The sequence below is a fragment of the Podarcis melisellensis genome (genome assembly GCF_964234715.1).
Source record: "Podarcis melisellensis genome assembly, chromosome: 9".
NCBI lineage: Eukaryota > Metazoa > Chordata > Lepidosauria > Squamata > Lacertidae > Podarcis > Podarcis melisellensis.
Window position 1 is genome coordinate 46,596,435 of NC_138541.1, and position 21,746 is coordinate 46,618,180.

Below are 21,746 nucleotides of genomic sequence, written 5' to 3' on the forward strand. Positions count from 1 at the left end.
AATGCTTTGAACACCTGAAAATTGACTGATAATTGGGACTTCAAAGCACCATGCAGCACATGGGTGAAAACAAGTCACCTGGCACCATTGTGCTGTCAGGTTACGCCCACATTTCAAACCTAGCCTATGGCGGCGAAGAGAGCTTGGCCTACTGTCCAGCTCCAGAACTCTAGAGCCCTCCAGAGCCCACCAACTCATCTATTAATGATGCTTAGGGCTCTGCTGTGAGTCAGAAGAATATGGAAGGCACTCTGGGGCAACCCTGCTGATGAGTAGAGCAGGTGTATTTTGGTCCAGTGCTCTGTCACAAGAACTCGTGCCAGAGCTCTGAACCAAAAAATGGGACATTCTGGGATACAAAAAGAAGCCAGGATATCCTGCTTAAAACGGGACAGTTGGGAGGTATGAATAACTATGGGGGTGGGACAGAATCCATGTGTCTCTCTCACAGAATCAGCACACCACTGGGAAGTAGGGTGCTAATTCTATGGAAAGGCCTCATGCAATCAGCCCTGCTCTTGTAGTTTTCATAATCAGACACAGCCCCAGCCATGTGGGGTTGCAATAGAATCACAGAATTGTAAAGCTGGAAGGAACCTCCTTCCAACTCCCTGCAATGCAGGAATCTCAGCTAAAGCATCCATGACAGATGGCCATTCAAACTCTACTTTAAAATCTCCAATGAAGGAGAGTCCACAACCTCCCAAGGGGGACTGTTTCATTGTCAAACATCTCTTACCACTAGAAAGTTCTTCCTGATGTTTAGTTGGAATCTCCTTTCTTGTAACCATAGGTTCGAGTTCTACCCTCCAGAGCAGGAGAAAACAAGCTTCTTCCCTCTTGCATGTGACAGTCCTTGAGATATCCGGTCGGCGCCAGCGTTAATGGCGGTCCTTGCTTCGAGCTCCGAAGCAGGACTGCTCCGTGAGTTCGGGTCTGACCCGCTACGGCGAGCGGGGGACCCCTAAAATCACAGGCGCTGAAGCCTGTGAGCAAGCAGATTCGGTGGGCACCTTTGCGCCCCCCGGTATCGCGAAAGAGCCTTTTTAAGGGCTCCGGAGCGGCATCGGGAGTGAGCGCGGTGCTGAGGATCGCAACCCAGCCCACGGAGCGAAGCCGCGTCGCCATTGACGGAGAGCGCCGATTCCTTCCTGAAATTACCGATTGGCAGCAGTACCCGTGAGTAAGACCAACAAATAAAGTGAACGGGACTTTAAATTTTAAGATTTAAGAAGATTAGGCTGAAAACGGGCAAGGCAAAAAATCAAGGAAGTCTGCCTCCCGGAACTGCATGATTGATTGAGCAACGAAAGGAGCAAGCTGTATTTAAAGGGAACGTATCTAGACTTGTTAAATCTGTTAACCTGACATCGAAAGAGGACCTCCCCCCTAAGGAGTAGGAGAGGGGGGAAGAAAATTGACTTAACTTTGTTTGCCTGGGGAAAGGAGTTTGGAATGGGAACTTCTGCTGTCAATACCTCTGGCCAGGCTGTCGGAGCAGCGAGCGCCTGGGAGTGAACTGTCATACTAAATGGTGGATATAAAGTGTCATTCACCTGACAAAAAGTAACAGGACTTTAGTGAACAAAACTGTAACTGTAACGTTTCAAATTGTAACAAAATAGGACTTTTACTTGGACTTTCACTTTTGGAACTTTTCATGGCTACTTCCTTCCCTGTTTCTTTGTTCCTGTAATGGATACAATGTACTCCCTCTAGAGGCTTAAAAGAGAGATTGCTGTATTGAGACAGAAACAGTGGGATTTTCCACCTGCAACTGTTCCTGTGGGAACGACCTTGAGATATGAGCGGCCCACTGGATGAAATATCAACAAGATCCAAAGCAAAGCAGGCTCAGGCTCAAAAGAAAAGAGGCTCTTTGACAGGAACATCAGCAGCACAGGAAAGAGTAACAACGGTATCAATGGATTCCATGACACAGGCTCTACTCAGGATAAATGAATCCCTAGAATCACTCACTAAGCAATCTACAGAGAACTCCAAGAAATTGACAGAACTGACAACAAGACTGGATTTGAACACGACGATAATATCGACTAATACAGACTCTATAAATCGCTTAATTCAGGAAAGCTCAGAGACAAGGAAAATAGCTGAGAGCGCCAGGACTACGGCCGAGGAAACTAAAGGGAAATTTGTTCCTATTGCAAAGAAAGTATATGAACATGATGAAGCCTTGGCCCTTATGGAACTGGAGAGGAAAGGCAAGAACTTAAAATTGAGACTGGTACCTGAGGAGGAGGAGGACAAGCTTGGGGAATTTCTTACAGATAAGTTCCAAGAATTTTGGAGTGACGAGCTACAGGAAGAGGAAGAGGAGTTTGCAATAACTACAGCCTTCCGGATTGGCAGAAAGCAAGGCAAGAAACCAAGGGATTGTTTAATTACTTTGAGATCTAAGGAAGAAAGAGACAAAATATTGAACCTACATTTCCAGAAGGCACTGGTTATTAAAAATTCCCAAATACAGATTTTCAAAGATATTCCCAGATACTTCTTGGAGGTGAGAACACAATTTAAAGACTTAGTTGACTTATTGAAACAAAACAATATTCCATTCAGGTGGGAATTCCCACAAGGGCTATCTTTCAACTTCAAAGGGAAGAAAATTAAAATAAAAACAATTCAAGACAAAGAACACTTTTTGGAGAGAAACCTTGAGGACTTTCAGAAAGGAACCGTGAGAGAGAGGGAAACACTGGATATTGCAAACTTATCGTTTGGATTGAACCCAGCACCGACTGACGAGGAACAAGAACTTGGAGCAGTTGGCGGGAAAAATACCCAATAACAAAATGTCCCTGCAACTTCTGAGTTGGAACTGTAATGGTCTGAACCATCCCCGAAAAAGAGATCAAGTTTTTCATATATTAAAGAAAGAACAATTAGACATAATCTGTCTGCAAGAAACTCATATTGCCAGGATACACAGGAAACTTTTGATAAACAAGAGATTAGGACAGGAATTCATTTCCTCAGATAAAGTTAAGAAAAGAGGGGTGGTGATTTATGCCAAGGAAAAATGGGAACCAAAAATGATTATTAAAGATGATGAAGGAAGATACCTGGCAGTAGAAATTCAAATTCAAGGAGAAAAGATTCTAATTGTTGGAGTTTATGCACCTAATGAGGGGAAGGCAGAGTTTTTCAAGAAGTTGCATGAGACTTTAATGGACTTTATGGACTTTAAAATCATTATGATGGGAGATTTCAACGGAGTTGTCTCCACAAATATGGACAAGGCACAAAAACAAGTAATATCTAAGGATGGGAGACTACCAAAGACTTTTTTTGAACTGACTGACACCATGGACTTAATTGATATCTGGAGAACTAGGAACCCTCTGGAAAGAGAGGGAACCTTTTTCTCGGAAGCAAAAATGACCTGGACTAGAATTGATCAAATTTGGATTTCTAGCAACCTGGCACCAAGAGTGAAAAAAACAGAAATCTGCACAAAAACCTGTTCCGACCATAATGCAGTCAAGATGGAAATGAAATTAACAACGGCTGGAACCTTTAGATGGAGAATGAATGACACCCTATTCAGAGATGAAGAAATTTATCAAAAGGCCCCAAAAATATTGAAGGATTACTTTGAGATAAATTTGAAAACGGAGGTGGAAAAAAGAATAGTATGGGACGCAAGTAAGGCCGTGATGCGCGGATTCTTAATTCAGCAAAATTCCATAAAGAGGAAGAAACAAAATGAGAGGAAGGAAAAGATTCTGAACAAGATAAAAGAAGGAGAAAAGAAATTGAGATCCAAGCCGAAGTCTCATGAGATCTTAAGAGAAATAAAATACCATCAGACGCAATATATGGAATTGATGAACCAAGAAATAGAATGGAAGATAAAGCAAATGAGACAAAAGACATTTGAATCGGCAGATAAATGCGGGAAACTGCTGTCATGGCAACTGAAAAAGAGGCAAAAGCTAAATACGGTGACATCCCTGGAAATAGATGGGAAAATTATTAACAAACCAAATGAAATAAGCAACTGTTTTCAAAGTTTTTTCAAAAAACTGTATGCACAAGGGCCTACAAACGAACCTGAAATAGAGGAATTTGTTAAAAAATATGGACTATCAAAGATTTCAGAACAAAATAAAAGGATTTTGAATGAAAAAATTACAGAACAAGAAATAGAGGGTGCCATCCAGAATATGAAATTGGGGAAATCACCAGGACCAGACGGTTTGACTGCGAAATACTATAAAGATCTTAAAGAATGGCTAATACAGCCATTGAAGAAAGTATGCAACCAGATATTAGAGGGGAAAAAGGCTCCCGAATCGTGGAGAGAAGCATTCATCTCACTTATACCGAAGACAGAAACTGAGAAACATCAAGTTAAGAACTACCGCCCTATATCACTCTTGAATGTGGATTACAAAATTTTTGCAGATATTTTGGCGAAAAGGTTTAAAAGAGTTTTGGTGGAGGAGATTCATAAGAACCAAACAGGCTTTCTCCCAGGGAGACACATGTCAGATAATGTAAGGAACATTATAGACATTTTGGAGCTGTTGGAGGTGGACATTAACAGAAAGGCAGTTTTAATATTTGTGGACGCGGAGAAGGCCTTTGACAACATTTCTTGGAAATTTATGAAGAAGAATCTCCATGGGATGGGGGTAGGCCAAGAGTTTGAAAACGGTATAGGTGCAATATACTCTGAACAAAGAGCTAAACTAATTGTGAACAATGTGGTAATGGACGAAATACCAATAGAGAAAGGTACACGACAAGGATGCCCTATATCCCCTCTACTTTTTATATCTGTCCTGGAGGTTTTATTAAATATGATCAGAAAGGACCAGCTGGTAAAAGGAATACAGGTCGGGTCCAAACAATATAAGTTAAGGGCATTTGCAGATGATTTGGTATTAACTTTGCAACAGCCAGAAGCTAGTGCCAAAAGAGTTTTAGAATTAATGGAGATATTCGGCCAGGTCGCAGGATTTAAACTAAATAAACAGAAAACAAAGGTGCTGGAAAAAAATCTAACAAAAGAGGAGAAAGATAGGTTTCAAAGTGAAACTGGGTTGGAAATAGCAAAAAAGGTTAAGTACCTGGGGGTAAATCTAACATCTAAAAATGTGAACCTATTTAAAGATAACTATGAAAAATGCTGGACAGAAGTTAAAAAAGATCTAGATATATGGTCTAGGCTGAAACTTTCCTTGTTAGGCCGAATTGCTGTTATCAAGATGAATGTATTGCCAAGAATGTTGTTTTTATTCCAGACGTTGCAGATTCTAGACAAAATGGACTGCTTCAAGAAGTGGCAGAAAGATATATCTAAATTTGTCTGGCAGGGCAAAAAGCCCAGAATAAAATTTAAGATTTTAACTGATGCAAAAGATAGAGGGGGCTTCGCCCTGCCGGACTTAAGACTTTATTATGAATCAGCAGCATTTTGCTGGTTGAAGCAATGGCTACTTCTTGAAGATACAGACATTCTTGATCTGGAAGGATATGATAATAGCTTTGGTTGGCATGCATATTTGTGGTATGACAAGGTAAAGGTCTATAAAAGTTTTAAAAACCATATTGTTAGGAAAGCACTGTACAATGTTTGGAATAGATATAAGGACTTACTGGAAAGTAAAACCCCTAGGTGGTTGTCACCAATGGAAGCGAAAGCAGTGAAAAAAATTAATATGGACTCTAGTTGGCCTAAGTATTGTGAAATTTTAGAACATGATGGTGAAAAACTGAAGCTACAAAGTTTTGAGAAGCTAAAGCATAAAGTTCGAGATTGGTTACACTATCGTCAGATAAATGAGATGTTTAAGCAAGACAGGAAACTTGGTTTTCAGAAGGAGATGTCAAAGTTAGAAACAGAATTGTTAGAATCCAATACTAAGAATCTATCTAAAATGTACAATTTGCTGCTGAAATGGAATACACAGGATGAAACAGTGAAATCAGCTATGATTAAATGGGCACAGGATATCGGTCATGATATTATGTTTGATGACTGGGAACAGTTATGGACCACCGGTGTTAAATTTACGGCATGTAATGCCCTGAAAGAGAACATAATGAAAATGATTTATAGGTGGTACATGACCCCAGTCAAGCTTGCAAAGATCTACCATTTGCCCAATAACAAATGTTGGAAATGTAATGAAGCTGAAGGTACTTTTTATCATCTTTGGTGGACCTGCCCAAAGATTAAAGCCTACTGGGAAATGATCTATAATGAAATAAAGAAAGTCCTTAAGTGGACATTTGTAAAGAAACCAGAGGCTTTTCTCTTGGGCATGGTTGGCCAATTGGTATCAAAGAAGGATAAGACATTTTTTATGTACGCAACCACAGCAGCAAGAATCCTGTTGGCAAAGTATTGGAAGACGCAAGAACTACCTACTCTGGAAGAATGGCAATCGAAGGTGACGGAATATATGGGACTGGCAGAGATGACCGGCAGAATCCGTGACCAGAGGAAAGAGACAGTGGAAGAGGACTGGGGGAAATTTAAAATATATTTAAAAAACTATTGTAAAATTGTGGACTGATAAGATGTTAAGGGGTAAGAAACAAAGAATTACAGCTGTAAATCATAAACTTTAAGAAAATTCAAAAGGGACTTGACTAAAGATTGACGAGTTGCTCGAAAAAATGGCAAAACAAGGATGTGGTGAAGGGAAGGCATGGGGAAGTCAATTTTTGTTGTTTGTTTTTGATGTTTGTGTTTGCTTTGTATTGTCCTTAATATGTGTAAAAACTAATAAAAATATTTTTAAAAAAAGAGATATTTGAAGATGGCTATCGTATCTCCTCTCAGTCTCCTCTTTTCCTGGCTAAACACACCTACCTTCATTCACCATTTCTCATAACGCTTGGTTTCTAGACCCTTGATCATCTCAATTTCCCTCCTCTGAAACATTCCAACTTGACAACATCCCCATAAAGAGAGTGACTCCTAGGCACTAGTAGAAAAACTTCCAGCTCTATCAACTTAAAGATCATTTAGCTACTTAGCCAAGACTCAACTAATTTTCCTATTATTATTATTATTATTATTATTATTAGGAAGAAATCTATCACTCCGTTATTTGATTTTTTTAATGAAGTGATATACAACAGAGTGTTCTGTGAAACTTTGAATGTATATGTCTGTGAGAGCATTATGTCATTTAGAATCTCAGGGTGCTCATTCAAATTAGACCCCTTACTCTACAATACCTGGATGGTTAGCTAGCAGTGCCAGTCTGTAAGTTGAGTCTTTGGACAAGAGAAAGACATACAGCCAGCGGAAAAATACAGAGGTGGCTTTTATCATTTCTGAACAACTAAAAATAATGGGCTTTTACACAAACAGATGGGCAGCTGCAAGGAAAATTTATCCATCAGAGAATTCTATTCTTGGAAAGATATTGCCCCTTTTTGATTTCTTGCAGTATAAACCATATTGATTTTTTTGCTGTCTTAATGCTCAAAGTATTGCACAATATCTAAGATACAGTATGTTGACCTAAATGGGTTTTTCCCCCTTTTTACATTGCCACAAACTAGGGTGGAAAGAAAAGATGGGAAAAGCTCATCAGTTTTTCATGTATTTGCAAGTTTAAAGTTTTATAGCAAATGTGCAACATTGTGCAGAGAGAAATTGTAAATGGATAATGAAGAAACCTCTTACTGGAGCCCAAAATATCCTTCAGGCTGACATGTTACTTTGCTCATGAAAATATAGGTAGGTTCCACGCGGATCCCAGTAGCTGCCAAAAGTGGCCAGTGAAATATCTGAAAGTCCTAACAGATAGATGATTATAAAATGTACTTTCCTGCACTTTCCTGTCACAGAACCTCTGCTTGATTGAAGAATGTGCAGCAGAGTCAATACAAAGGAAAAGTGACTTGCCAGCATGCCTCATGCTTGCCTCAGTTACACTGTCTTTAATCAGAGCTTCTAAGTGGAACTGATTCCAATGGGACTTGAATTCAGCAGGGAGTGGTTTTGCTAGGGAACTCTCATTGGGGCCTCCTGAATGGAACCAATCCCAGCTTGCAAGGAACTGGAGGTTCTCTATACCTGCTCTAAGATAATCAACTTATCAGCAAGGTGTTCCTCTTTTCCCATCTTGGGCTTCAGCTCCCTCTTTGCATCATTTATTCTGTTATCACTAGGTTGGACACGGTTTTCCTTTTGGGTGAAGACAGAGGCCAAGTAGGTGTTGAGCAGTTCTGCCTTCTGTCACCAATAGCAGTTCTTCATCTTCTCCATGCAGAGGACCTACTATTTGCTTGTTCTTCCTCTTACTTCAAACATAGCTGAAGAAAGCTTTATTATTTTTAACCTCTCTCCCGTAGGACCAACAAGAAAGAAACACTAGTCCCAAATCTTAGCTTAAAATTATGGAACTGTAAATTTGATGTCTGTAGTTGTGATCAGATTGTTTTTGAGCAAATTCTCCCTGCCCTTCAATTTCATTTAGAATGTCAATCTCCGCAGGTGCTAAAATTAACATTTGATTATGGCATGCCATCTTTAATATTTCAATAATTAATGTAAGTTTTAACAGGAATGAAAAAATATAGGAATGTACTAATTGTTTAAAGGCAATCAATTAACTGGTTCCTCTTTCCTGCAATTACAGTTAAGATGGCTGAAGGATATTCTTATAGTTCAACAAGATGAGGAAGCTTTGAAATATGAGAGCACAGGATGAAACTTAAACTACTTGTTGACATATGACCAAAGGGTTTCTTCAAAATACTGACAGATGAATATTCCCCTTTGTGTATACCTGTTTTTATTTTTTTGGAAAGTGTCTGATTTGATGAGGAGCCAGACTCCTTGAATTAACTAGAGCAGAATTATAATAATGTTAGAGATCAGCTATAGAAGTCATGTTTCACAACTGTATTTGTCCAGAAGTTGATGTGTATCCCGTCAGAGAAGATAACAACACAACAAATAAGACACTTTGGGTGGTATTCAACCAAGTTTTACTTAGTGTATGAATTTCAGTGGGTCTGCTCTGTGTAAAACATAGTTGAATATCATGATTTGATTCACAGCAGTTTTCATAACTGCGGGAGGCAGTGGAAGACAGAAGTGCCTGGTGTGCTCTGGTCCATGGGGTCACAAAGAGTCGGACACGACTAAATGACTAAAGAACAACTACAAGTTTTCACTGCACATACTGGTCTCCATTGTACTGTTCATTGAGCTCTGAGTGGTTGCTACAATGCTGGGGGATGCTCAGTACATATGAGAACCCTTTCCTCACAATAGAAGTGAATTAGGAACGTCCAACTTGCACAAAGCCCACTGTACATATTAGAGGCTTAAAGCAGTATGGCTCTAGTCCCAAACGTGTGCTGAGACTAGAATAGGGTAGAACCTGATTTCTAGACTTCGTTTGGTAGCATGCATAACCACTAAGGTGCAATCAAATGTATGCTTACACAAAAGTAAATTCTATGTTCAAGGCAGCTTACTCTCTTACACATAGGAAAACAGTGTTGGATCCAGATTTAGTCACACATGGAGTTAGACCCCTGAAATCAATGGGATTTAGTCATGACTAGCTTAAATCCCATTAATTTCACTGAGTCTGTTCAAAGCATGACTATGTCTGGATCCAATCACAGACTTTGTGCATCATCACAGATCACATCAAGCACTGTGATTCTCAGCAGAGTTGGTCCACACATTCAAACTGCTGGGCTTTAAATGCTGAGAAACCAATTGAGAGACAAGACTGTAAACTAGCTTTTAACCCATCACTGTTTGGTACAGGCATAGAAAAGGAGGCACAAGGTAAGGGGATCTTCCCCAACAATCCTGATTAAAATCCATTTTGTGTATTTTTAAGGAAATACATCATTAAGGTATAGCATAGTGAGAATAAGGTCCTACAGTAGCACTCAATGTATGAGATTAGAGCAGTAGTTATGTTCCTTTACTGGCTGCATGGGAAAACCCTACCTTGCTTCATGAACTTAATGGTCACTTTTAACACACTGCACATGACTGCTCTGCAGTGTAACAGTGCATGCTTTCACTCTCTCCCCATGGATTGTTACAGTGTAATCCTTGTAGATTAAAAAAAAAATCAAACCATTCTACTCTGAATGGATTAATGAAACATCTGAAATTAAATCCCTCTTAACCACTGATTGAAATGAATAGTTTGAGCTAGAGAATGGGAAACATCTACTTTGTCATTACTCTTTTAAATTAGCAATAAAGGAAATTAACAGAAGGCAGTCATAAAGCATTTCCCTAAGGAACAAACCAGCTTCTGTACTGGTCCTCGTTTGCCCTGCAGATGTGCAACTGATATCTCATGGAAAGGAAAAAATAGTGGGAGAACAATTTTAAGCAAAAGAGCAGCTCCTGAAGTAAGAGTTAAGAACTTTCCCTCCCCCCCCCCCGCTGCTTCTCTGCTCTTAAAGTCCCCCTCCTCAAGGCATTGTTGCTCTTTAACACTGATGTCACAACACCATCAAGTTCCTAAGAATGTAGTCTGTGGTTACCACCAAGTGTCTGTAATTTCACAGAATCCTTCTTTATTTCAAGATACAGAAAGAGCTTATGGCATCACAATGACATGTATGTATGATGTTGATGGTGGATGGCCTGGAAATCCAAACATCCTTCAAGATTCCATAATAAATTACTGAGTGTCCTGTGGTAATGAATATCCATTTAGCCTCTAGTATGATTTTATGGTAGGTCATAAATCCAAGCTGTGCCTTTATCACAAGTGGAATCTAACCATGTCTCAAAAAGAACTGAAGTCCGCTTATAAAGATATCTCCTCCACCACCTGGTTAAAACTTACAATGTTTTCCTTGAACATTGTGTATTAGCTTGACATTCCAAACAAATGGCCAACATATGTAGTGTAAGGCTAAACATGTTTACTGGGAAGTAAATTAAATATAGATTTCTATGCAGGTGTGCATAGGACTTGTGGCTTACTCAGTGGCGTAGCGTGGGGGGTGCAGGGGGGCCGGCCGCACCGGGCGCAACATCTGGGGGTTAGGGTTAGGGGGCACAAATCCACGGGTTAGGGGGTGCAAATTACTTGCCTTGCCCCGGGTGCTGACAACCCACGCTACGCCACTGGGCTTACTTAGAGATAAGCATACATAAGAACGCAGCCTATAGTTTTACTGGAGTCCCCAATCTCTTTGGAAGTTAGAAAGGTGCTTACAGGAGTTAAGAGTGTTTCCTGCAGTTATGCTCTGGTTATGGAATCACATTCCTAGGTACCACCGCTGTTATTTCCTGGGTGCTGGGGGAAGTCTGTTGTGTTCTTTTAGTGGTAAGTACTACTTCCTCCTTTCTGTTTCATTTTCATTGTTTCTAATTCCTGTTGCCTTTTGCAGATTTTAGAAACCATGTTTGGTTGAAGGACAGAGTAAATTTTAACAAATTCTATTCTGCTCAGCAGAACAGCAATTTCTTCAGAAAGCCGGCTTATTATTGTTCATTTGATATGTTGTGAGCCACTTTGGGCACAAATTTGTGGAGAAGCAGCATAAACCGATGACATGAGATGCTCAGGGCTGAAGCAAGGAGAAGCCCTGCCCAGCTTTCTTTCTTTCTTTCTTTCTTTCTTTCTTTCTTTCTTTCTTTCTTTCTTTCTTTCTTTCTTTCTTTCTCTCTCTCTCTCTAATTTTTATTGGATTTTACAAATATTTCCCAACATAACATCATTTTTATATAATAACAAATAAAACATTTGGCTATATAAGCCTGAAAGCCCTGCCCAGCTTTCATCCAGTCTACAGCCCTCTGTCCCTTGAGGGTGAAGCTTTGAAGTGTGGCAAATGGGCATCTTTTGTCCAGCTGGAGGCTCCCTGTGTGATTTAGTCACCCACATAATCAGATCTTTGCCTTCCAACTCATCATGAGAGGAGCTGTAAATGATATGAAGGTGATGTGTGACAGAAGATGGGGCTTAGAAGTCACGATCCCAAGAAACAAAGATCCAAGAGGGAATAGGAATGTGAGTGACTTCCAAGTCCCATCTCCAAGTCCCAAGCCTTTGCATCTTTGCATACAACATGCAACATTTCCCCTTTGGCTAAGAAATATGCACATTGCCACAATACAGGTATGTAATTAGTGTAGATGGGGTAGGGGGTGTGGGTTTCTGGGAAAGAGAAATGTCATATGGGAAGCTGCCCATAATATGCTGTAAATTGCTTCCTTCCTCAGGACAGTTTATCAAACACTTATTTCATCACTAATTTCCCCCTTTGAGTTTTTAATTTGCAAATGATGTTTTCATAAACATTCCCATTTTCTCAAGCAGGTGAAATAAAACCAGTTCATATTACCAATAATTTGCTAAATATTATTGTTGCCTGTCTGACTCAATTTCACTTTGTCATTTATGCAGTTGTGTGCATTTTGAACAGCTAAGCTACCAATAACCTTTGAAAGGCCACTAGAGATGAAATGTTCTCTGTGGGAAATTCTCTTTCGCTTCTTATTGCTTGTCTTTAAAACTTTATTAAGATTCTTTGTGAAAGAGGAAATTAATTATTCTGTATTAACATTTTATCTCAAGCATCACCTAAACAATGTCTTCTTTTCTAAGGGAAGTACTTTCCATAAACTCAATGGCTGCATTCCTCCCTGTCCTCACCATGTTGTTGCTTCAGCAGATGAGGATGGTGTCAGTGGAAACTAGTGCCTATTGGTATCAGATTGATAGATGACAAGTAAAAACAACTAATTCTAGTTGTCCATTCCACACCCCCCCAAGATTCTGTCATCTCAAGTTGATTGAGGGGGACTGATGTGACATCCTGAAATGATGCATGTGACTTGCAAGGAATCAGCCCCCCCCCAATTGCCTTGGCCCCTGGGAACTGGTGTGTATGTTCCCCTCCCCATCTTCCTCTCTGTTGATGTCTACAACAGCAACACTGAGACTGGGGAGGAAGAAACTGAAAAGCAACTTAGCCCTCTGGATTTGTTATTAAGAAGGCAGGAAAGTGGGGCTGGCTGAGAACAAAGTTTGGTGGGGCACTGTCCATTCACCTTAATGGACCAGCCTGCACTGGATGGTGCATATTCATCTCTGTGCCAGTTTCTGCCAGAGAAAAAAAATAAGAATAAGAAGAATAAGAATAACCCTGCCCATCTGGCTGGGCTTCCCAGAAGCACTGGGTGGGGGCCTCCTCTGCAGCAGAGGCCACAACCATGCCCTGGGCAGATAGTTTTGCTGCTGATAGGAAGCAGCACAAAGCCCCACAATGCACAAAGCTTTATTTCCCTTTAAGACAGGAGACAGGTGAAGGGCCTTTCTTAGCTCTCACAAGTGATCCCCACACAAGTTACTCTTTCCTTTCAGGACTGCGAAGGGATTTGTGTAGTGGCAGAAGAGCGAAGTGCTTCCTTATCTATTTGTGGGGTTTCTTTTAGCTTTCTTATGAAAGACTCTAAAGATTGTGGTTTTTAAGAAAGCATTTTCTCATAAAGCTTTATCTTTTTTGAAACAAAGATGCTTAGGGTGAGCTGAAGGGAGTTTGCCCATCCGTACGGACTGCATGGCTTCTGACAAGGTGGCTCTCTAGATTGCTTTCATGGGGCCCTGGCATCCCTTGTTTGGTACTTGATAGACCTGGACCTCCAAAGGTCAGATTTAATAAAGAAAAGCTGCAAATAGAATGAAGGTCTTGCCTAAAATCTGACCATGGTATTGTCGTCAATTCAGATGATATGAATCTGTTATGTGGACATAACAAAATGGTGGTGCCTCATTAACTCACCAAGAAAAAAATAAGATGTGTTTGCATTCTTGCTTAATAGAGTATTTGAAAGATTTAGTTTTGTTTTGGGGTGTTGTCGCTGTTTCTGCAGAGGGAGTATAACTGAAGAAAGCAACACTTTTAATCATCATAGCTAGCAGCAAACATGCCCGGTATTTATCTGCAAAAAGTGATTCATCAAGTGTGAACAGCACTGGGAGTTTTATAATGACAGCGATGGTGAATGTTTACATTCTACCTCTTTAGAGTTTGCAGTTTCTAAATCCCTAAGTGCTTGATGGAAACAGTGATATGTGGCATGGTTAGTACAGCAATCTTCTCGAAATAGAATGTGGCAATCAATGCATAACGGTACGAAATTATATTTAGCAGGCTCTTTTAGTAAACAAGCAGTGAGGGTTTGGCGTCATGGCTGCATTTGCCGGGCGGCGGTGGGAGAGGTAAGATGAGGCATGTCCATTTACATTTAAGGCTGTGTCAAAGTGATCATAGCATTTTGGTTTATTTTCATGAAGCTTCTGACCAGAGATGTAGGAAGGAAACACCACAATTGCCCTTCATGCAGAAGTTCAGGATCTTTACAACTCAGGCACTGGAGCAGGCATTGGAGGATAAAAACCATTACAGCAAAAAGCAAGTAACAAACTCCTAAAGTGAAGTCCAAAATCTCTGGATCATTCTTGCCTATTCACAAATGTCATACCACTTCAGCATTGTTGAACTTTAAGAAGGTAACAGCTAATGTTTATATGCTCACTCACCCACCTCTGCTGTTGCCAGGGCATTTCAAAATTCAGTATGAAATTCAAACAGTTTTGAGAACTGCTAGGAACTTTTTGGTAAGCTTTGGGAGGTAGCAGGTGGGGGAGCTGGGAATGAGTTTGTTCCTTTTTTCCAATATATATTCGCCACCATCAATTTACATGCTACCTTTCCACAATAAACCATGTTCCAAGAGGTCTCACAATGTCATAACATTTTACACAATTCTGTAACAGTTACAAGATATAATAGAATTTAAGTAGTCATATAAACAATGAACCAATGAAAACATCTCACATTAACAAAGATACAATGAAATTAAACAATCCACTGAATATTCATAATAAGGTCTGACAAGAACATTACCCAGATTAACAGCAAAAATATTACATTCCCCAAAGTAAATCTTGTCCCAGGATAAACCCCAATCAATAGCCGACCCCGATGGTCTCTAGATATCCTGGACAGCAGAAGTAGCCTTTGTAGCTGGAGACAGTCAAGGTCTTCGCAGGTCAGGTGGAGGGGAGCAGACAAGCAAGGAGCGAGGTCTTGCACGACTAGCAGAATTTGCAATGCAGGTATTATTTTTAGACCACATTAAGGTTTTGGAAAGGTGGAATAGATATGCTTTTAAAAAACCCAATAGCACAATCATTGGCATGTTTACTTGGAAGGAGTTTTGCTTACTCTCTGCTCTTCTAGTAAGTGTGTTTTAAGACTGAAGCCCAAGGCCCTGAGTTTTGAACTTCTGAGTTGCAATGTACAGGACTGTGCGGTGTGATTGTTCTGTGCATTGTAACAAGACCCAAAGAAGCAACCCAGAGAAATGACAGCAATGAAGAGTGCTTCTTAGCTATAAATCTGGGAACGTGAAAGTTCCTGGCAATTTTGTAAACAAGGAGCCTCTTACGATGAAATCTTGATGCTTTTTCTTTTTTAGCTCTGGAGTACTTTCAAGATGCACTGCAAGTGCTTGAATGGAATATTAAGCTTCTTTTTCTTTTCTTTTCTCTTTTCTTTTCAGTTTTGTGCATTGTGTTGTTAGGCACATACACTGAAGTAGACAAAATGATAGGAAACAACAATGGCACAATGTTACATTTCTTTTTTGTTTTCTATTCTCTCCTTCAGCTTCAGGGGTTAGAGAGGTAAAGAGCAGGATGCTTTCTCGAAACATTCTGTTCTCATACTTTTTTTGTTGGGAAAAATAGGTAGAGGAAAACAAAGATAGTAGAGATTGCCAAGGGAAAAAAATGAGGCCAAGGAGATCTTATGAATCATCCATGGATTTTCTTGTTCCTAAACAAAACCCCAAAGGTATGTCCCCCCTCCCCTTTGTATAATGTTGTTGTGTAAAGTCCATTTCTCCTTGCAGTAAGTGCTAAAAGTGTTACAGGATCTGATAGCCATGGTATGTGGGAACATGTACTTCTAGGCATGCCAAATCGTTTTTTTTAAACGGAATGTTACTTTTTTGTGAGAAAGTACATGGACATGAAAAAGAGTAGAAAGTAAGTTTGTGTGTGTGTGTGTGTGTGTGAGAGAGAGAGAGAGAGAGAGAGAGAAAGAGAGAGAGAGAGAGCACACACCAGCCTTTGTGTTTTTATTTTAAATAACTTACTGGTTTGGGGGAGTACATGAAGAGAGCAGCAGCAGCAGCAGCCCTCACTGCCTCTCAGGACTAATTATATTTTCACTTTGTTTACTCCTAAGTGTCAGTCTGACCCAAGCAATACCAGAATATTAAACTGCAGAAGAAAACAAAGCAGAAATATTATATAAGGTAAGAAGAAATCAGATTATGGGAGCATAATTCAGATCACTCTTTGTATATCCAACTTTCCTTTCTAATTAAGCCATGCAAGTTAGATTATGACTTTTAAGATTGTTTCCCTGGGAGGTTGCAAAGAGGGAATCATGGGAGAAGAAAAGGATAGAGTGTTCTGTGAAAGTGAAGGAAGATGAGGAAGTAATATGGGAAAGAAAGAAAAGAGGAAGACCTTGCTGCTGCCACCACATCCCCTGACCCAGGGATTATGAGAGAGAAGCTGCCATTTTGAAAGAACTGATGCAGATTTGAAATGATTGAGCCCTGTTTCTAATGGATAAAGATGGGTGTGTGTGTAGGAGGCAGACAGATGGTGTTCTATGGGTCATTGGTTCATGACAGAGCAATATTTTAGAGCATGGCATCTATCAGGCACTCCTTAGGCCTCGTTAATTTGCCCACAGGAGTGCTGGTACCATGACCCAGTTGGGATCCTCTGAAGATATAAAATGAACTAAATGGAAATAAGGGATCTCCCTGCAAAAGAACCAAATTGAACCAAATTGTGGGTGCCTTCAGAACATCTTGTATGTATAAAATGGCTATTTGATGTGCATGGTAATCTCTGGCTTGCCTCATTTGCTTTGGCTGTTTGTAATTAGGTGCAGATGATCATTTCCTTTTTAGTCTGGATTATGTTCCTATTAATCCCATATTTTCATTGGTGAAATGTTGGAGAGTGCTGCGGGTATCCAACTTGATTAATAACAATTCCTCTTATATATATATATTTGTCACCATGCAGAAGCCACCAAGGATGGTGTTGAAAGTAACCACTGCATGTAATTTGAGAATGAATCTTGGACTTGTGCTAGGACATCAAATAATATTTCCATCGTTTAGAGTGGCAGCAGTGGGGAAGATAGCAAAATCACCCCCATCATCAAAGGGCTCACAGACAAGACACTTACAAAGGGAGCAGAAGTGTGCAATGTGTACTAATGGAAGGACTTCCTCACCATTGAAACACATTGAGCTATTCTTGCATTGCTGACACAACATGGAGAGCAGCTGTTTTTGAGCTCTCATATAGAATATTCAGCAGATAGTTCCCCCTAGAAAAAGGTCATACACATTACATTGCTACTCACTTGCTCATTATAAACTGAGTTGTGCATCACTAGAGATCATTTATTTCTCACATTTGTGTTCCTTGCTTCTTTGAATGAGCTCAGGGTCAACCATATGGAGGTTATTTTGCTTTGTTTGCTTTAGTTAAAATTATTTAGATCTCATATGGAGCAAAATTTGCCAAAGCCATTCTCAGTAGCCCAGTGATTTAGGGGAAGTACACTGGAACTACTGAATCCTGGAATATATATAGTGGTACCTCGGGTTAAGAACTTAATTTGTTCCGGAAGTCCATTCTTAACCGGAAACTGTTCTTAACCTGAGGTACCACTTTAGCTAATGGGGCCTCCCGCCGCTGCTGCACCGCTGCTGCGCAATTTCTGTTCTCAACCTGAAGCATAGTTCTTAACCCGAGGTACTATTTCTGGGTTAGCAGAGTCTGTAACCTGAAGTGTATGTAACCTGAAGCGTCTGTAACCCAAGGTACCACTGTATTGAATTGGGACAACAAATAAATTAGGAAATAAACTTCCAAATTTCCACACATTAAGATAGAAAAAAGGGGCAAATGGAAGAGAAATACTGTATTTGAAAAGAATTCTAAAGCCCCAAACAAAGCATTATTGTGAGAGGCTATATTCTAGTATAGCTAAGGCAGCCCCCTCCCTTTTAAAGTATTTGTTTTCATTTATTTCATAAAATTTATATACTGCTTGATAGAGCAACAATTGGAGGTGGGTGAATGCTAAGATAAATACATTTTGTTAAAAATAAATAAAAATGTGAATGAAACTGGGATTGGTTGGGAAAGGATAGAAAACAAAGAGAAGTTGAACAAATGCCACCCAATTCCACCAAACACTTGCTAAGAGACAGACTTCACTTCTGCAAACACCACAATTTGAAAATGTTGGGTGGAGTGAGATCATTCAACGCCTCCTTTAGCTCCTCTCCTCTCCACACTCTGGTTTTCATCTTATACAGTGTTGTAGTTAATTATCGCAACATTTTGGAGACAGTCTCTCTGGCTTTCTGAGAGACTGTTTGGAGCTACAAATCACTACAGATCAATTGGGGACAACCCAATCCACTCTGTAGCAATTTGCAGCTGTTTCAACACAATCAAGACGAGGCACAAATCAGCCCAATTCTGTTCAGCCCAAATGCATGTACTGTTGATCTCTGGGCAATCTGGAATTCTCCATAACTGGAGGTCAGGTTTACACAGAAGAATGGTGCACATAAGGTTCTCAACACCGGGCACCTGCATGCTAAACATGGGTATCTGGAACAGAGCCAGAAAAGCTACACAATATACGGGACTGTTAGGGGCTGGGTAGAGGAGGAGGAGTGGTGGAAACCACCTCCCCATCCTAACCCTTCCAGGGAGGAGGAAGACAAAGACAGTAAAGATTTACAACAGTGGTTTGCGGGAGGTCACAGCTCAGAGGCAAATGAGGGGGGAATGTTGGGAAATAATGGGAAAGGAGGAGCAGGCAGAGCTGGAGTAGCAACTGGCTGACACGTTGTCACTAGAAGGCATTCCAAACCCATCACCTCCCATCATCTCCAGCACCTTCAGTGCCCAGAGTCCCGTTTCACTTAATTTAAACATGAAGGGGAGTTCTTACAACTCTGATTCTCTGGGTTTAAAAGTTGTTGAAATGTCCATATAAATTTAGTGTGGTGTGGTGGTTAAGAGTGGTAGACTTGTAATCTGGGGAACCGGGTTCGCGTCTCCGCTCCACATGCAGCTGCTGGGTGACCTTGGGCCAGTCTCTCAGCCCCACTCACCTCACAGAGGATTTGTTGTGGGGGAAGAAGGGAAAGGAGAATGTTAGCCGCTTTGAGACTCCTTAAAGGGAGTGAAAGGCGGGATATCAAATCCAAACTCTCTTCTTCTTCTTATATCTTATTTAAGTGTTTTTAGTGTGGACTTTCCTTTTTTAAAAAACACCCTCTAGCAATAACCTCTTACTGCAGGAACAAGAGCAGAAGTGTTCCCACCTGACCACAAAGGATTAGTCCTGCTCAGCCATTTATGGTATGTTATAGTTGTACTATAATTTATAAATCCACATGGGTTCTGCTCATTGGACTCAAGCCATTAAAATAGAGCACTTGAGATCCCCTAAAGGGACACATTATATGAACCTAAGAGAAGTTAGCAGCAGAGGTAAATGGTAAAACATGCAAGAGAAATCTAGTTAAGAGCCTAAAATGTAGCAAACACTCATCAGCCTGACAGGCCCTCTAGCTATATAAAAGAAAAACGCAAGGTTTTGCAATAGATACTATTAAAATGCTGAAAGAAAGCCAGATCTGCCACAGCTTAGCCCCGTGTAGAGCTGAGACAATGCCTATGGGCAATGAATACCCTCAAGTTACTGGAAAGGAGGAAGGTAGGTCATTTGATAAGGTCAGGCCAAGTACAAGAATCCTTAAAGCCACAGGTGTGTCTAAATGAAAATTAAATGGATTATCTTTGTTTACAATGAAGCCAAGGCAATTCACAAGTTGGGACACCTATTGGGATGAATGGAACAATGTGGTTCTGCACAAATGAATTTGATGAGAATTTCATTACCTGAATTTCCACATTAACTTCCAAGTTAAGTGGATAAATAATTCCAGAACTATAGTCAGAGCATGGAATTAGCAAGAGCTTCTGCCCTTGCTGTATTGGATGATATAATTGACTCACATCGATGTACCTCCACTCAAAACTATGTATAGGTCTCTTGTCTTAGCCCTAAAGTGGTAAATTTGGTTTCTCATTCTCCAGGGTTGATCTGATAATCTACCACCACATTCCATCTTATCTGAAATTTGGTGGCATCTCCATACACAAACTGATCACTTGCTTTTCTCAGAATCGGATCTACTGTTGAAAGGGAAGCGGGGAGGACTAGTATTTCTTACATAATATCCCATGCATAATTCCAGGAGCTCGTTTTTTAAAGTAATATATTTTTAACAATAAATGGAAAATTTGACTTGTGTTTTTTTTATTTAATATTAAATGTCTTGAGAAAGCAGTGGAACTCGGTGACAAAGCATCTATCTTGCATGCAGTGGTCCCAAATTCAATCCCTGATGTGTTTCCAAGTAGGATTGGGAGAAACTCTTGCTTGATACTACCAGCCAGAGTGGGCAATACTGAGCTAGATGGACGAGTGGAGTCAGTAAAAGGAAGCTTCCAATTATCCTTTTTTTCTCCAGAAGAAACATTCAATAACTGCTTGATTTGAGAGGAATGCATACATGTCTGTAGGAACACATCCTTGAATATGGTGCTGATTTGAATTCTCTCAATCTTTCCTTTCTCCATCCTTATATTCCACCTTTCTATGAAATGAAATGTTCACACTGGCTCACAGCAGAAGTAAAAACACACAATCACAAAACAATGGGTGTCAGTAAATCACAGAAATGTTGTTAAGAACTACTTAAAGATAGCAGCAGCATAAAAACATACCATAAAGGAAACTCTATGAAGTCTTGATGGAATAAAATACAGTGGAAGAGCATAGGAGTTGGCAACTTGTGGTTGCCCTTATGCTGATGGAGTACAGCTCCCCTTGGCCATACTGGCATTTTATAACTCAGTATTGCAGTTTGGAATCCCAAGTTGCTTGTTTCCCTCTTCCTTTCTCCTTTTCCTCCAATTTTAATGTTTACTGCATTGTGAGCCTATGCATCGTGGGTACAGCATCTTGAAAAATTATCTATGTTTATTCATTAATTAATTCAAAGTCCTGGTACTTTCTTTCCCCACTGTTGGTAAAGCAACTTGGGGGCAAAGGAATGATTTTGAACCCCAAAGTGGCCAATGGGAGAAAGAGCCAACTTGACAGCCTCTTCTTCCTTTTGCCTGCATGTCAATTGAAATTTTTTTTATACATTCCTGTGAAATACACAGAAGTCTGATGAGGAGCCCCCATGCCCAGGCTCATTGGGGCAGGGCATGTCTATGGGCCTGTGCCCCACTCATGGATGAAACTGAAGGATCTCCTGGGGTCATGTAATTTTAGCCTATGTGCAGTGTAACTTACTTCCTGGTAAATTTGCTTAGTACTGCTAATGCACATAATCAAACACACATACAAAATGCTCTTGAAATCTATACGGTACAAGAAAACATGATACTACAACACAATCCTGTACATATCTGTGCAAAAGGAAGCCATGTTGAATTCGATACAGTTTATTACCCATTAAGCTGATATTGGGTTTCACCATTAGACTCTGTGCCTCTCGCTTTGCCACCACAATGTACTCAATTAAACATTCTGGCCTTGTTTAGATT

General features: G+C 40.2%; 1 long non-coding RNA gene across 4 annotated transcripts; it reads left to right on the forward strand.

The window, feature by feature from the left end:
• The first annotated feature begins 10,571 nt into the window (after positions 1-10,571).
• On the forward strand, positions 10,572-20,382 carry LOC309378224. 4 transcript variants are annotated; one of them, XR_014171890.1, is made up of 6 exons: positions 10,572-10,597; positions 12,600-12,723; positions 14,292-14,413; positions 15,750-15,855; positions 16,252-16,321; positions 20,223-20,382. It is a non-coding gene; the product is annotated as an uncharacterized lncRNA (long non-coding RNA). The 4 variants fall into 4 exon arrangements; XR_014171892.1 differs by lacking the exon at positions 20,223-20,382 and adding an exon at positions 16,771-16,840; XR_014171893.1 differs by having other exon boundaries at positions 10,576-10,716.
• Positions 20,383-21,746: the final 1,364 nt, after the last annotated feature.